Source organism: Pristiophorus japonicus, chromosome 3 (assembly GCF_044704955.1).
Source record: "Pristiophorus japonicus isolate sPriJap1 chromosome 3, sPriJap1.hap1, whole genome shotgun sequence".
Taxonomy (NCBI): Eukaryota; Metazoa; Chordata; class Chondrichthyes; family Pristiophoridae; genus Pristiophorus; species Pristiophorus japonicus.
This window is the reverse complement of record NC_091979.1, coordinates 158,653,458-158,671,474: the sequence shown is the minus strand read 5'-3', so window position 1 is coordinate 158,671,474 and position 18,017 is coordinate 158,653,458. Positions and strand designations below refer to the sequence as shown.

Sequence of the window (18,017 nt, the reverse complement as noted above, 5' to 3'; positions counted from 1 at the left end):
GCCGCGCATGCGCAGATAAGTCTCTCCGGCCCTTTTAGACAGCGGTTCTGCTTTCCTTTATGCAGGAAAGCTGATCGCCAACTTTGGTCCCGTTTTGGCCACCCGCTGCACTCCCTCCCACATCGCTTCTCCGCCGTCGACATGGAGCACCCAAAAACCGCGGGAGCGCGCACCAGCGGTGTTCCGGCAGTTGAAAAGATGCAACCGCCGTAACACCGCTACGGATCGGGCGGGGGCGATCCGCATGCAAATTCCAGCTTGGCTCTTCAGCCTTGAAAGGAGACACCCGAGAGGTTATCTTATGAGAAGCATACAAGATTATAAATGGTACAGAAAAAGTAAATTCAGAAAATGATTTTAAATTAAATGGAGAGTAGGACAAGGAGGGGCGGGGACGATCACAGGTATAAACTAGTAAGTGGCAAAATTAGGACTAATGTTCGAAAAGCCATCTTCACACAAAATGATTAATACATGGAATGGACTTTCAGATAGAGTCATGGAAGTAAAAACCTGGAATCATTTAAGAACAATTGAGGGCTGTAATGTGTGTGTGGTGGGGGGACTTAAGGGACATTCTATATGGATGAATTCAGATAGATTAAATGGCCTCCTTCATCTGTAATTATCTTGCGATCTAGTGAACGCATTGGCCAGGCATTGGATGGACTGAGTTGTTGGTTGTAGCTCTGTGGAAGACACTTCTTCCCCCATTCACTATTTAAATTAAAATATTAAAAAAATGAAGGTAAAGAGAAATAAGAGTGTCAAATATTTTCATAATTTTCATAACAGTACTTGTTTGCATGTTCCCTGCAATTACAAATTGTGAAAGTGAATAATTTAAAGAAAGTGTAATAGGGTGTTCAACCACAGGTGAATTCTGGTGAAATGTTGACAATTATGATGTGCCTTATAAAGTTAATGGTTTCTAATTAGCTTGTTACACTATAAACTGACTAAAGATGCTGTCTACATTTTGCTTGGATTCATTGATTTGTCAAAGCAGTCACATGATCCAAAGGTTATCCAACAAATCAGGCAATCTGATAATTACACAAGATTTACCAGATGGCAGAGGAAATGGGAGAAACTTTAATGATCACAAATCTCCATTTTTATTTATTCTGTTTCGATAAGAGTTTTGAACATATATTGCCGAAAGGATATTTTAGAATCCTTCTGTGATTGGCTTTTTAACTATCTCAGGGATTGAATAAAACTATTCCCCACACGTTATATGAGGGCTGCCTGGAACAGTATGCGGTACTGTTAACACAGCCAGATATTTCCATTTCCAGATATCTTTATATAGTCAGTTTTCTGCCCCTGTGGAGCAAGTCTGCTCCAGAATTTGCAGCAAATAGTTCAGTATCCAAAACAAACAAATTAAAGACTTAACCAAAACTCTCTGGAATGTCTGATTAATTGGCACCCAAATCATTAATGAATCAAAGCTATATACGAAGAAGCATTTGGAATAATCTTCTGTTTCTCAAACAAATACATTAGAAATACCCATATTCTCAGTGCAATTGTTCTGCATCTACAGACAATTCTAGCCACAAATGCCCTCCTCTTGCTGCATTTCCTGTGGACTTGATTTCATTCCAGCTCTATTGATTCTATGACTTCCAACTGATTACCTCCATTTGTTTGATCCTCATCCAGTCAGCTATCTTGTTTATTTCCTTGTTACCCCCAGGCACTGAATCCCAGATTAGTTCCCAGTTGGCTACATGTTGTTAATAATAACATATTAAAAATATAAACAGTTTGAAAGCAGATCAGCCATGATCTAATTGAATGGCAGAACAGGCTCGAGGGGGAGAATGACCTGCTCCTGTGCCTATCTTCCTAGATGAATTAGAAATAGTCTTGTTATTTACAACTTCTATTTTTGTATCAATCAATTTATCAGTCTTTTTAATCATTACGATTAACACTTGAGGACTGACAGGTATATACTGCTTCTAAGACCCAGCATGCACACGTCCGATTGGATAACATTTGTACAATGAGTCTGCAAATTTCCAATGTTAAATAAATTGGAGATATGCCAGTGACAGTCCATTTCAAAATGTATTCCACCTGTAGGGAAGGGTTCCTCACTAACTTCAACTGCCAGAACAATTTATTCCACTTTCCCACAGTCTTATCTCTTTTTAAAAAAAATCAGGCATTCAAGAAAGAAGATCGACATTCTCAGTGTGATGTTCATTTAGCTTGATTAGCTTGATTTTTTGTGAATTGCCAGATCAAATTATAGCAGTGGGGAAGAACCACAGTTAGGAGGAGATGACTGCAATTGTCAATTTAATTTGCTGCACATGGCAGATAATGCCACAGCTGCTTCGTGGATCTCATGTAGAAGTGAAGTGTTCATATCGGGACCTCTCCACCAAAAAGAACAACAACAGCAACTTGTATTTATATAGCATATTTGATGCAGAAAGACATCCCAAGGCGATTCACAGGAGTGTTACAAGACAAAAAATAAATTTGACACCAAGCCAGATATGAAGAAATTATGGCGGGTCACCAAAAGCTTGATCAAAGAGGTAGGTTTTAAAGAGCGTCATGAAGGAGGAAAGAGAGGCGGTGAGGTTTAGGGAGGGAATTCCAGAACTTCAGGCCGAGGCAGCTGAAGGCATTGCCACTGATGGTTGAGCAATTACAATCAGGAATCAGGGAAGAATTTGAGGAATGCAGATATCTTAGGGGGTGGTGAGGCTGAAGGAGATTACAGAGATAGGGAGGGGCAAGGCCATGGAGGGATTTGTAAACACAGATGAGAATTTTGAAATAGGAGCCGGTGCTTAACCAGGAGCGAAGTTAGGTCAGTGAGCACAAGAGTACTGGGTGAGCGGGATTTGGTGCGAGTTAGGACACGGGCTGCCGAGTTTTGAATGACCTCAAGATTACGGAGGGTAAAATGTGGGAGGCCAGCCAGGAGTGCATTGGAGTAGTCAAATCTAGAGGTAACAAAGGCATGCATGTGGGTTTCAGCAGCAGATGAGCTGAAGCAGGGGCAGAGATGGAAATAGGCGGTTTTAGTTATGCCGCGGATATGTGTCCAAAAGCTCATTTCAGGGTCAAATATGACACTTCGGTTACAAAGACGTGGTTACAATGTGACCAGGGCTGGGAACTGAATATTCTGGGTTATTTGCCATTTTGGAAGGATAGGCAGAAAAGAAAAGGATGTGGGGTGGCTCTGTTAATAAAGGATGAGATCAGTGCAGTAATGAGGAATGATATTGGTGGGGATAAGAAATAATAAGGGAAAGAAGTCACTGGTGGGAGTAATCTACAGGCCCCCTAACAGTAGCTACACTGTAGGACAGAGTGTAAATCAAGAAATAATGGAGGCTTGTAGGAAAGGTAAGGCAATAGTCATGTGCGATTTTAATCTTCATTGTGATTGGACAAATCAAATTGACAAAGGTAGCTTTGAGTTCATAGAGGGTATTCAGGATGGTTTCTTAGAACAATACATTTTGGAACCAACCAGGGAGCTGACTTTTTTGTATCCAGTAATGTGTAATGAGACTGGATTAATCAATGATCTCATAGTAAAGGATCCTCTTGGGAAGAGTGATCATAACATGATAGAATTTCAAATTCACTTTGAGGGTGAGACAGTTGATCTCAAACTCATGTCCTGAACTTAAATAAAAGCAATTACAAAGGTATGAAGGCAGAGTTGGCTGAAGTGGACTGGGAAAATAGATTAAAGGGTAAGACGGTAAATGAGCAGTGGCGGAAATTTAAAGAGATGTTTCATAACTCTCAGCAAAGAGATATTCCAGTGAGAAAGAAAGACTCTTAGAGAAGTAGCAACCATCCATGGCTAACTAAGGAAGTAAAGGATGGTATCAAATTGTAAACAAAGGCATGTTGCGAAGATTAGTGGATGCCAGAGGATTGGGAATTTTTTTAGAAATCAGCAAAGAACGACTAACAAAATAATAAAAGGAGAGAGAAAATAGATTATGAGAGTAAACTAGCAAGAAATATAAAAACAGACCATAACAGTCTCTACAGGTATGTAACAAGGAAGAGAGTAGCTAAAGTAAATGCTGGTCCCTTAGAGGATGTGACTGGGGAATTAATAATGGGAAAAAGGGAAATGTCAGAGACTTTGAACAAATATTTTGTATCGGTCTTCACGGTAGAAGACACTAAAAGCATCCCAATAATTGATAATCAATGAGCTATTGGGAGGGGGAACTTAAAACAATCATTATCATTAGAGCAACAGTACTAGGAAAACTAATGGGACTAAACGTGAACAAGTCCCCTGGACCTGATGGCTTGCATCCTAGGGTCTTAAAAGAAGTGGCTGCAGAGATGGTGAATGCATTGGTTGCAATCTACCAAAATTCTCTGGATCCTGGAGTGGTCCCAGCGGATTGGAAAACTGCAAATGTAACGCCCCTATTTAATAAAGGAGGGAGATCAGATAGTCTAACATCTATCATTGGGAAAATGCTGGAGTCCATTATTAATAGCAGGACATTTGGAAATTCATAATGCAGTATCAGTATGGTTTTATGAAAGGGAAATCAGGTCTGACAAATTTGCTGGAGTTCTTTGAGGATGTAATGAACAGGATGGATAAAGGGGAACCAATAAATGTCGTGTATTTGGACTTCCAGAAGGCATTTGATAAGGTGCCACATAAAAGGGTACAAGTTAAGAGCTCATGGGTTGGTGGTAATATATTAGCATGGATAGAGGATTGGCTAACTAACAGAAAACAGAGAGTAAGATAAGTGGGTCATTTTCAGTTTGGCAAACTGTAACTAGTGGGATGCCACGGGGATCAGTACTGGGTCCTCAACTATTTACAATCTATATTAATGACTTGGATGAAGGGACTGAGTGTAATGTAGTCAAATTTTCTGATGATACAAAGATAGGTGGGAAAAAATTTTGAGGAGGACGCAAAGAATCTGCAAAGGATTTTAGATAGGCTAAGTGAGTGGGCAAACATTTTGCAGATGGAGTATAATGTGGAAAAATGTGAGGTTATCCACTTTGGTAGGAAAAATAAAAAAGCTAATTATTATTTAAATTGGGAAAAATAACAAAATGCTGCGGTACAGATGGATCTGGGGGTCCTTATACATGAAACACAAAAAGTTAGCATACAGGTACAGCAAGTAATTAGGAAGGCAAATGGAATGTTGATCTTTATTTCAAGGGGGATGGAGTATAAAAGTAGGGAAGTCCTGCTACAATTGTACAGGGCGTTGGTGAGACCACACCTGGAGTACTGCGGACAGTTTTGGTCTCCTAAATTAAGGAGGGATATACTTGCATTGGAGGCAGTTCAAAGAAGGTTCACAAGGTTGATTCCTGAGATTAAGGGGTTGCCTTATGAAGAAAGGTTGAGCAGGTTGGGATTATACACATTGGAGTTTAAAAGACTGAGAGGTGATCTCATTAAAACATATAACATTCTGAGGGAGCTTGACAGGGTAGATGCAGAGAAGATGTTTCCCCTTGTGGGGGATTCTAGAACTAGGGGGCATACTTTCAGAATAAGAGGTCGCCCATTTAAAACGGAGATGAGGAGTAATTTCTTCTCTCAGAGGGTCGTGAATCTTTGGAATTCTCTACCCCAGAGAGCTGTGGAGGCTGGGTCTTTGAATATATTTAAGGTGGAAATAGACAGATTTTTGAATGATAAGGGAGTCAAGGGTTATGGGGAGCGGGCAGTGAAGTGAAGTTGAGGCCAAGATCAGATCAGCCATGATCTTATTGAATGGCGGAGCAGGCTCGAGGGGCCAAATGGCCGACTGCTGCTCCTATTTCTTATGTTCTTATGAAACAGGCAGTCCGACCCAAGATTTCAAGGTGAGTGTCAGGGTACAGAAGGACGCTCGACCAGTTTACTGCAAGCCACGTCCCGTATCCTATGTACTCAAGGAGAGCATTGAGCAAGAACACAAAAGTCTAGAATCTGAGAACATAAGGGCCGAAATTCAGCGCCGCCAGAAAGCTGGTGGTGTTAAGGCTTTTTTTCCCTGATTAGTGCCACAATGTTTGCGGCGGCCATTGGATCCAAATTCAGCTTTTTGACCACAAACAAGTGTTCCAGTCTTATTAGTCCGTCAAACCTTAATTGCAGTCTTAATTGGGACGTTGTTCCCACAGGGAATTCACCCTTAGGTTGATGTGGCAGCTGCCATTGCAGCACAGGTGCGAGGGAACGAGTGTATCGGTGCTGCTTTGGAGAGGATGGCCGCAGCTCTGCAAGAGTCGACGGAGCGTCTAAGTGCTGTCATATCTGGTGGCTTTCAGACTGTGGCTGCTCACATGCAGTCTCAGCTGGATGCCCCCCGAGACCTCAGTGTTGCTTTCGCGGCTGGGTCCACCACAGGCAGCGGGGGACATTCCGATGTGGTGCCACAGCACCGACCTGAGCTCCCTCAGATTGGTGATGGTGGTATTGTGCCGCCTCTGGTAAGTTATTCAGGCTCCTCGGGCCAGGATATGTATAATGCGCTCCCTCCGGCTCGCAGCATTCCTGGCCCCAGACCTGACACTCCACCAGTGCTTCAATGCATGGCCTCGCTCAAGCCAAGTCAGACTGAACCCTCCCAGGAGGGTGTTGACCAGTTTCCAGCCAGCCCTTCCAGGCCCAAAGCTGCTCAAGGGCGTCCTAGAAGGACGTCTGCAGCTTCCACACAAGGAACACAGCAGCCTTCCCAGACCCATGAAGCAGCCACAAGGGAGACACTGAAGCGGTCGCAGGTTAGGCACACATAAGATCATCATAGGCAGTCCCTCGAAGTCGAGAATGACTTGTTTCCACTCTAAAAGTGAGCTCTCAGGTGTCTCAGAAGTCACTGGTGGGAGTAATCTACAGGCCCCCTAACAGTAGCTACACTGTAGGACAGAGTGTAAATCAAGAAATAATGGAGGCTTGTAGGAAAGGTAAGGCAATAGTCATGTGCGATTTTAATCTTCATTGTGATTGGACAAATCAAATTGACAAAGGTAGCTTTGAGTTCATAGAGGGTATTCAGGATGGTTTCTTAGAACAATACATTTTGGAACCAACCAGGGAGCTGACTTTTTTGTATCCAGTAATGTGTAATGAGACTGGATTAATCAATGATCTCATAGTAAAGGATCCTCTTGGGAAGAGTGATCATAACATGATAGAATTTCAAATTCACTTTGAGGGTGAGACAGTTGATCTCAAACTCATGTCCTGAACTTAAATAAAAGCAATTACAAAGGTATGAAGGCAGAGTTGGCTGAAGTGGACTGGGAAAATAGATTAAAGGGTAAGACGGTAAATGAGCAGTGGCGGAAATTTAAAGAGATGTTTCATAACTCTCAGCAAAGAGATATTCCAGTGAGAAAGAAAGACTCTTAGAGAAGTAGCAACCATCCATGGCTAACTAAGGAAGTAAAGGATGGTATCAAATTGTAAACAAAGGCATGTTGCGAAGATTAGTGGATGCCAGAGGATTGGGAATTTTTTTAGAAATCAGCAAAGAACGACTAACAAAATAATAAAAGGAGAGAGAAAATAGATTATGAGAGTAAACTAGCAAGAAATATAAAAACAGACCATAACAGTCTCTACAGGTATGTAACAAGGAAGAGAGTAGCTAAAGTAAATGCTGGTCCCTTAGAGGATGTGACTGGGGAATTAATAATGGGAAAAAGGGAAATGTCAGAGACTTTGAACAAATATTTTGTATCGGTCTTCACGGTAGAAGACACTAAAAGCATCCCAATAATTGATAATCAATGAGCTATTGGGAGGGGGAACTTAAAACAATCATTATCATTAGAGCAACAGTACTAGGAAAACTAATGGGACTAAACGTGAACAAGTCCCCTGGACCTGATGGCTTGCATCCTAGGGTCTTAAAAGAAGTGGCTGCAGAGATGGTGAATGCATTGGTTGCAATCTACCAAAATTCTCTGGATCCTGGAGTGGTCCCAGCGGATTGGAAAACTGCAAATGTAACGCCCCTATTTAATAAAGGAGGGAGATCAGATAGTCTAACATCTATCATTGGGAAAATGCTGGAGTCCATTATTAATAGCAGGACATTTGGAAATTCATAATGCAGTATCAGTATGGTTTTATGAAAGGGAAATCAGGTCTGACAAATTTGCTGGAGTTCTTTGAGGATGTAATGAACAGGATGGATAAAGGGGAACCAATAAATGTCGTGTATTTGGACTTCCAGAAGGCATTTGATAAGGTGCCACATAAAAGGGTACAAGTTAAGAGCTCATGGGTTGGTGGTAATATATTAGCATGGATAGAGGATTGGCTAACTAACAGAAAACAGAGAGTAAGATAAGTGGGTCATTTTCAGTTTGGCAAACTGTAACTAGTGGGATGCCACGGGGATCAGTACTGGGTCCTCAACTATTTACAATCTATATTAATGACTTGGATGAAGGGACTGAGTGTAATGTAGTCAAATTTGCTGATGATACAAAGATAGGTGGGAAAAAATTTTGAGGAGGACGCAAAGAATCTGCAAAGGATTTTAGATAGGCTAAGTGAGTGGGCAAACATTTTGCAGATGGAGTATAATGTGGAAAAATGTGAGGTTATCCACTTTGGTAGGAAAAATAAAAAAGCTAATTATTATTTAAATTGGGAAAAATAACAAAATGCTGCGGTACAGATGGATCTGGGGGTCCTTATACATGAAACACAAAAAGTTAGCATACAGGTACAGCAAGTAATTAGGAAGGCAAATGGAATGTTGATCTTTATTTCAAGGGGGATGGAGTATAAAAGTAGGGAAGTCCTGCTACAATTGTACAGGGCGTTGGTGAGACCACACCTGGAGTACTGCGGACAGTTTTGGTCTCCTAAATTAAGGAGGGATATACTTGCATTGGAGGCAGTTCAAAGAAGGTTCACAAGGTTGATTCCTGAGATTAAGGGGTTGCCTTATGAAGAAAGGTTGAGCAGGTTGGGATTATACACATTGGAGTTTAAAAGACTGAGAGGTGATCTCATTAAAACATATAACATTCTGAGGGAGCTTGACAGGGTAGATGCAGAGAAGATGTTTCCCCTTGTGGGGGATTCTAGAACTAGGGGGCATACTTTCAGAATAAGAGGTCGCCCATTTAAAACGGAGATGAGGAGTAATTTCTTCTCTCAGAGGGTCGTGAATCTTTGGAATTCTCTACCCCAGAGAGCTGTGGAGGCTGGGTCTTTGAATATATTTAAGGTGGAAATAGACAGATTTTTGAATGATAAGGGAGTCAAGGGTTATGGGGAGCGGGCAGTGAAGTGAAGTTGAGGCCAAGATCAGATCAGCCATGATCTTATTGAATGGCGGAGCAGGCTCGAGGGGCCAAATGGCCGACTGCTGCTCCTATTTCTTATGTTCTTATGAAACAGGCAGTCCGACCCAAGATTTCAAGGTGAGTGTCAGGGTACAGAAGGACGCTCGACCAGTTTACTGCAAGCCACGTCCCGTATCCTATGTACTCAAGGAGAGCATTGAGCAAGAACACAAAAGTCTAGAATCTGAGAACATAAGGGCCGAAATTCAGCGCCGCCAGAAAGCTGGTGGTGTTAAGGCTTTTTTTCCCTGATTAGTGCCACAATGTTTGCGGCGGCCATTGGATCCAAATTCAGCTTTTTGACCACAAACAAGTGTTCCAGTCTTATTAGTCCGTCAAACCTTAATTGCAGTCTTAATTGGGACGTTGTTCCCACAGGGAATTCACCCTTAGGTTGATGTGGCAGCTGCCATTGCAGCACAGGTGCGAGGGAACGAGTGTATCGGTGCTGCTTTGGAGAGGATGGCCGCAGCTCTGCAAGAGTCGACGGAGCGTCTAAGTGCTGTCATATCTGGTGGCTTTCAGACTGTGGCTGCTCACATGCAGTCTCAGCTGGATGCCCCCCGAGACCTCAGTGTTGCTTTCGCGGCTGGGTCCACCACAGGCAGCGGGGGACATTCCGATGTGGTGCCACAGCACCGACCTGAGCTCCCTCAGATTGGTGATGGTGGTATTGTGCCGCCTCTGGTAAGTTATTCAGGCTCCTCGGGCCAGGATATGTATAATGCGCTCCCTCCGGCTCGCAGCATTCCTGGCCCCAGACCTGACACTCCACCAGTGCTTCAATGCATGGCCTCGCTCAAGCCAAGTCAGACTGAACCCTCCCAGGAGGGTGTTGACCAGTTTCCAGCCAGCCCTTCCAGGCCCAAAGCTGCTCAAGGGCGTCCTAGAAGGACGTCTGCAGCTTCCACACAAGGAACACAGCAGCCTTCCCAGACCCATGAAGCAGCCACAAGGGAGACACTGAAGCGGTCGCAGGTTAGGCACACATAAGATCATCATAGGCAGTCCCTCGAAGTCGAGAATGACTTGTTTCCACTCTAAAAGTGAGCTCTCAGGTGGCTGAACAGTCCAATGTGGGACCTACAGTCTCTGTCACAGGTGGGACAGACAGTGGTTGAAATAACGGGTGGGTGGGGAGCCTGGGTTGCCGCACGCTCCTTCTGCTGCTTGGTTTCTACTTGCTCTCAGCGATGAGACTCGAAGTGCTCATGCCTTCCCGGATGCTCTTCCTCCACTTTGGGTGGTATTGGGCCAGGGATTCCCAGGTGTCGGTAGGGATGTTGCACTTTATCAAGGAGGCTTTGAGAGTGTCCTTGAAGCGTTTCCTCTGCCCACCCTGGGGCTTGCTTTCCATGTTGAGGCTCCGAGAAGAGCGCTTGCTTTGGAAGTCTCATGTCAGGCATGCAGATGATGTGGCCTGCCCAGCGGAGCTGATCGAGCTTGGTCAGTGCTTCGATGCTGGGGATGTTGGCCTGAGCGAGAGCACTGACGTTGGTGCGTCTGTCCTCCCAATGGATTTGCAGGATCTTGCAGAGGCAGCGTTGGTGGTACTTCTCTAGTGCTTTGAGGTGTCTGCTGGAAATAGTCCACGTCTCTCCGCCATATAGGAGGGCGGGTATCACTACTGCTCTGTAGACCATAAGCTTAGTGCCAGATTTGAGGTCTTGGTCTTAAAAAACTCTCTTCCTCAGGCGACAGAAGGCTGCGCTAGCACACTGAAGGTGGTGTTGGACATTGTCATCGATGTCTGCCCTTGCTGACAGTAGGCTCCTGAGGTATGGATAATGGTCCACATTGTCCAAGGCCTCACCGTGGATTTTGATGACCGGGGGGCAGTGCTGTGTGGTCAGGTTGGTGGAGGACCTTTGTCTTACGGATGTTTAGTGTAAGGCCCATGCTCTCATACGCCTCGGTGAAGGTGTTGACGATGGCTTGGAGTTTGGCCTCCGAATGTGCGTAGGCACAAGCATCGTCTGCGTTCTGTAGTTCGATGACAGAGGATGGGACGACCTTGGATCTAGCCTGGAGGCAGTGGAGGTTGAACAGATTCCCATTTGTTACCGCGCGGAATGCTGAGCTGGACCGACATTTCCAGTCTGAGATTTCAGTTTTCTCTCTGTGAATCTCAGGATCTCTACTTCTCTCTCTCACTCTAGTTTTTTCCCCCTTTTCTCTTTCTCTATTTCTCTCTCTCCCAATCAAATTTTCTCTTTCTGTTTCTCATTCTCTTTCCTCACTTCCATCTCTTTCTCCTTTTTTCTTCCCTTTCCTCTCTCACTCTCGCTCTCTCTCCCTCCCTCCCTCTCTCTCTCTCTCTCCCTCCCCTTGAGTGCAGATTCTGTGCTGGACTCCTCCGGTCCATTGAAGAGGCTCCTGGACTTATTGTGAGCAATATGGAGCTGGCGCTTGAATCTCGCCCCATCCAGAGCTCGTTGATCTCCCCCAGATGATCTCTTACTGGACTTCTCTGAGAGACTGGCTCAGTTGCTATTACTTCGAGGACTCCGGGGAGCTTCCGGCCCATCCTCGGGTTTGGATCTTACCTTCTTTTCTCTCTCCACTCCCATGGCTCCGAGATCTCTGTCACTCTGCACCGGCCCTAAAAGCTGGCGGGGGCACCATCAGCTGAAGGGCCGCTTTTTCACGCTGAAAAGAGTTCGGGGGTGGAGCGGTAGCAGTGCGCACATTTAGGGCGTCACTACTGCTGCAAGCCCCACACTGCCACGAGAGTCGGCGGTGGGCACACTGCTGAAAGACCTCCCGGGCCGAATCTATGTTGGGGCGGCCACTTGAGCCCAGAAGTTTGGCCCCATTATCTCTAAGGTAGGTCTGAGTAATTGGGTTACACCCATTATTGTTGTACCTAAGTCAGATGGTAAGGTACGGTTGTGTGGTGATTATAAAGTAACCGTAAATGAGGTTGTAGAGGATAATCTCCCCAATACATTGCCAAATGTAGAAGATTTGTTCGTAAGGCTGACAGGTGATCAGATCTTTTTGAAGTTAGATCTAACAAACGCCTACCTACAACTTGAGTTAGGTGAAGAGTCCAAGTCATGCTTGACTATAAATACTCACCTAGGCCTATATAATTTCAATAGGCTACAATTTGGAGTGTCTTCCACCCCCATCATATTCCAAGGGGTGATGAACCAGATTTTGCAAGGAATTGAACTGGGAGTGTGTTATTTGGATGACATACACATTTCAGCACCAAACAGGCAAATCTATAATAACGTGTTGAATGAAGTCCTCAAATGACTAGAGAAGCACAGAGTATGAGTGACTGCTCACAAGTGTGAGATGTTTCAAAACTCAGTGGAATATTTAGGGCACAGTGTTGACAAATCAGAAATGCACCTACTCCCAAGAATGTACTGAATTTTGAGCATTTTTTAGGCCTTTGAATTATTATGGAAAGTTCCTTCCAAGCTTGGCTACATTGTTAAATCCACTGAATGAGCTGCTGAGAAAACAGGTCCCTTGGAAGTGGTCAGAAGAATGCGACACAGCATTCAAAGAGTGTAAAAGCCAGTTAGTAGAGAGTACCACGTTAGTTCACTATGATGTACCGAACGAGATCAAGCTAGCATGTGATGCCTCTCCATATGGATTTGGGGCAGTGATCTCTCATCCAGGATGATCAGGGCTGGGAACTCAACATCCAGGGGTATTCAACATTCAGGAAGGATAGAATAAAAGGAAAAGGTGGTGGGGTAGCATTGCTGGTTAAAGAGGAGATTAATGCAATAGTTAGGAAAGACATTAGCTTGGATGATGTGGAATCTATATGGGTAGAGCTGCAGAACACTAAAGGGCAAAAATCGTTAGTGGGAGTTGTGTACAGACCTCCAAACAGTAGTAGTGATGTTGGGGAGGGCATCAAACAGGAAATTAGGAGTGCATGCAATAAAGGTGCAGCAGTTATAATGGGTGACTTTAATATGCACATAGATTGGGCTAGCCAAACTGGAAGCAATACGGTGGAGTGCATAAGGGATGGTTTTCTAGACCAATATGTCGAGGAACCAACTAGGGGGGAGGCCATCTTAGACTGGGTGTTGTGTAATGAGAGAGGATTAATTAGCAATCTCATTGTGCGAGGCCCCTTGGGGAAGAGTGACCATAATATGGTGGAATTCTGCATTAGGATGGAGAATGAAACAGTTAATTCAGAGACCATGGTCCAGAACTTAAAGAAGGGTAACTTTGAAGGTATGAGGCATGAATTGGCTAAGATAGATTGGCTAATGATACTTAAGGGGTTGACTGTGGATGGGCAATGGCAGACATTTAGAGACCGCATGGATGAATTACAACAATTGTACGTTCCTGTCTGGCGTAAAAATAAAAAAGGGAAGGTGGCTCAACCGTGGCTATCTAGGGAAATCAGGGATAGTATTAAAGCCAAGGAAATGGCATACAAATTGGCCAGAAATAGCAGTGAACCTGGTGACTGGGAGAAATTTAAAACTCAGTAGAGGAGGACAAAGGGTTTGATTAGGGCAGGGAAAATGGAGTACGAGAAGAAGCTTGCAGGGAACATTAAGGCGGATTGCAAAAGTTTCTATAGGTATGTAAAGAGAAAAAGGTTAGTAAAGACAAACGTAGGTCCCCTGCAGTCAGAATCAGGGGAAGTCATAACGGGGAACAAAGAAATGGCAGACCAATTGAACAAGTACTTTGGTTCAGTATTCACTAAGGAGGACACAAACAACCTTCCGGATATAAAAGGGGTCAGAGGGTCTAGTAAGGAGGAACTGAGGGAAATCTTTATTAGTCGGGAAATTGTGTTGGGGAAATTGATGGGATTGAAGGCTGATAAATCCCCAGGGCCTGATGGACTGCATCCCAGAGTACTTAAGGAGGTGGCCTTGGAAATAGCGGATGCATTGACAGTCATTTTCCAACATTCCATTGACTCTGGATCAGTTCCTATCGAGTGGAGGGTAGCCAATGTAACCCCACTTTTTAAAAAAGGAGGGAGAGAAAGCAGGGAATTATAGACCGGTCAGCCTGACCTCAGTAGTGGGTAAAATGATGGAATCAATTATTAAGAATGTCATAGCAGCGCATTTGGAAAATGGTGACATGATAGGTCCAAGTCAGCATGGATTTGTGAAAGGGAGATCATGCTTGACAAATCTTCTGGAATTTTTTGAGGATGTTTCCAATAAAGTGGACAAAGGAATACCAGTTGATGTGGTATATTTGGACTTTCAGAAGGCTTTCGACAAGGTCCCACACAGGAGATTAATGTGCAAAGTTAAAGCACATGGGATTGGGGGTAGTGTGCTGATGTGGATTGAGAACTGGTTGTCAGACAGGAAGCAAAGAGTAGGAGTAAATGGGTACTTTTCGGAATGGCAGGCAGTGACTAGTGGGGTACCGCAGGGTTCTGTGCTAGGGCCCCAGCTGTTTACATTGTACATTAATGATTTAGACGAGGGGATTAAATTTAGTATCTCCAAATTTGCGGATGACACTAAGTTGGGTGGCAGTGTGAGCTGCGAGGAGGATGCTATGAGGCTGCAGTGTAACTTGGATAGGTTAGGTGAGTGGGCAAATGCGTGGCAGATGAAGTATAATGTGGATAAATGTGAGGTTATCCACTTTGGTGGTAAAAACAGAGAGACAGACTATTATCTGAATGGTGACAGATTAGGAAAAGGGAAGGTGCAACGAGACCTGGGTGTCATGGTACATCAGTCATTGAAGATTGGCATGCAGGTACAGCAGGCGGTTAAGAAAGCAAATGGCATGTTGGCCTTCATAGCGAGGGGATTTGAGTACAGGGGCAGGGAGGTGTTGCTACAGTTGTACAGGGCCTTGGTGAGGCCACACCTGGAGTATTGTGTACAGTTTTGGTCTCCTAACTTGAGGAAGGACATTCTTGCTATTGAGGGAGTGCAGCAAAGATTCACCAGACTGATTCCCGGGATGGTGGGACTGACCTATCAAGAAAGACTGGATCAACTGGGCTTGTATTCACTGGAGTTCAGAAGAGTGAGAGGGGACCTCATAGAAACGTTTAAAATTCTGATGGCTTTGGACAGGTTGGATGCAGGAAGAATGTTCCCAATGTTGGGGAAGTCCAGAACCAGGGGTCACAGTCTAAGGATAAGGGGTAAGCCATTTAGGACCGAGATAAGGAGAAACTTCTTCACCCAGAGAGTGGTGAACCTGTGGAATTCTCTACCACAGAAAGTAGTTGAGGCCAATTCACTAAATATATTCAAAAGGGAGTTAGATGAAGTCCTTACTACTCGGGGGATCAAGGGGTATGGCGTGAAAGCAGGAAGGGGGTACTGAAGTTTCATGTTCAGCCATGAACTCATTGAATGGCGGTGCAGGCTAGAAGGGCTGAATGGCCTGCTCCTGCACCTATTTTCTATGTTTCTATAGTGGGGAGGAGAGACCAATTGCTTTTGCTTCACGCACTCTCAGTGCCAGTGAGAGAAATTATGCGCAGATTGAAAGGGAAGATTTAGCATTGATTTTTGGGGTCAAGAAGTTTCACAAATACTTGTTTGGTCATAAGTTTACCATAGTTACTGATCATAAGCCCCTGACAGCAATCCTCCATCTAAAGTCCCCAGTTCCAACATTAGCTGCAGCCCGAATGCAGAGATGGGCTTTGATTTTGTCAGCATATACATATGACATTGAGTATCGACGATCAACTGATATATAATGCTGATGCTATGTCCAGGTTGCCATCCTTAACACAAGTTACACACAATAGGGAAGAAGTGTTTTATTTTTCATACATTGATGAACTGCCAGTCAGCTGAAGAGATTGGTAGAGCAACCAATCGTGACCCAGTTATGTCAAAGGTGTATGATTACATAGCAAATGGCTGGCCAAACCAGATATCAGAGGAAGATATTAATCCATACTTTGTTCGTAGGAATGAATTGTCAGTGGATAAAGATTGTATCATGTGGGGAGCAAGAGTGGTTATCCCAAATAAGTTCAGGTCCAAATTTTTGGGAGATCTTTGTGACAAGCACATGGGAATGTGCTTGACCAGATGTTTTCAATGCAGTTACTTATGGTGGCCAGGTATAGATAAAGATATAGAGTACATCATCAGTCAGTGTATGACATGTCAATCAGTGAGCAAAAAACCACCATCATTACCATTACAGCCATGGAAATGGCCTCCCAGGGTGTGGCAAAGGTTACTGATAGATTTTGCTGAGATAGAAGGACAGCAATTGTTCATAGTGATAGATAGTCATTCAAAGTGGGCAGAGGTGTTTCCGATGCAGAAAATAACAAGTAAAACACTAGACAATTTGTGAAAATTGTTTCTTCATGTCGCCTCCCATAAGAAATTATGTCTGATAATGTGCTGCAATGTTGTTCAGAAGAATTTGCAGAGTTCATGAGCAGAAATGGTGTGAAACATATATTAAGGTTCCACGTGCCCTCATCAAGCAAATGTTGGATTCAAATTCAAAGATACGGCAGTTGTTGTTGGACCACAAATTGGCAAATGTTCTGATTATTTATCAAAATACTTCTCATACCACTACTGGTAGAACACCAGCAGAGTTATTTCTCAAACGATAGCCACAAACCAGGTTCTTGTTGTTAAAGCCAAACTTGGTACAGTCATTAGAAGAGAAACAATCAAGTCAGAAAGAGAGTCATGATAGAGATAGAGTAAGAGAGAGAAATGTGAAATTAAATCAGAAGGTGAGAGTGAAGAACCATCAACATAAATGGTTAAAGTGGTTATCAGGAAAAGTCGTGAAGATATGTGGCTCTCGCACATATTTGGTCAAGGTGTTTGATTATGGAAAGATTAAGTTTGTTCACATTAATCATATTTTACCTGCAGATGTGGAAGGAGTTGAAAGTTGGAATGATTCGATTATTTCTGATAAGTCTTACGAGTACCAGTATCAAATCCTACATCTGATGTACTAGAAACAAGTCCAAGTGAAAGTCTGGAATTTAAGTGTGAGTCCGAGTCAGGCAGACAAACAGTCTGAAGTTGTAGGGAGTCCAAATGTAGATCAAGGTCAGCCTAGAATGAGTCGACGCTCTACAACAAGATTGGAAAGTTCTGTTTAAACATGGAGTTCTGGGAAAGATGGGCATGGATTTGGGAGGGCCAAAGGCTGGGCAGTTTGAAGTTGGTTAGTGCTGTTGTCAGAGAGAAAGTTTTTTCCAGGGCGGATGCAGAAGTAGGGTTGGGTGGGGCAAGGGGGTTGTGGGTGGAGAGCGATACAAGGCAGTGGTCAGAGATGGCCTTATCTGCAATTGATACAGTTGGAATAGCGAGGCCACAAGAGACGGCAAGGTCAAGGGGGGGGGTGGTCGTGAATATGGGTTGGGGAGTACTCATGGAGGGAGAGATTAAGGGAGGATAGGAGGGTAGTGAATTCAGAAGACAGGGAGCATGACAAATTGAAATGGAAGTTGAAATCACCAAGGATGAAAAGTTGCTTAGTGCAGAGGCTAAGGGAGGAAAGCAGAGAAGAAATCTCAATGATAACATTTTTATTGTACTTGGGAGGTCAGTAGAGAGCGAGAATTTTAAATGAGAGGTGAAAGGAGTGGAATGAGATGAGATATTCAAAGGAGGAGAAACTGCTGGAGGAATAGGGGGACAGACCAAATTATAAATTGGTGATGAGAGCCACACCAC

General features: G+C 43.8%; 1 protein-coding gene across 1 annotated transcript in view; it reads right to left on the bottom strand.

Moving 5' to 3' along the window:
- The window catches only part of kcnh3 (potassium voltage-gated channel, subfamily H (eag-related), member 3), a 939,094-nt gene that overhangs the window by 173,278 nt on the left and 747,799 nt on the right, over positions 1–18,017 (bottom strand). The window lies entirely within an intron of this gene.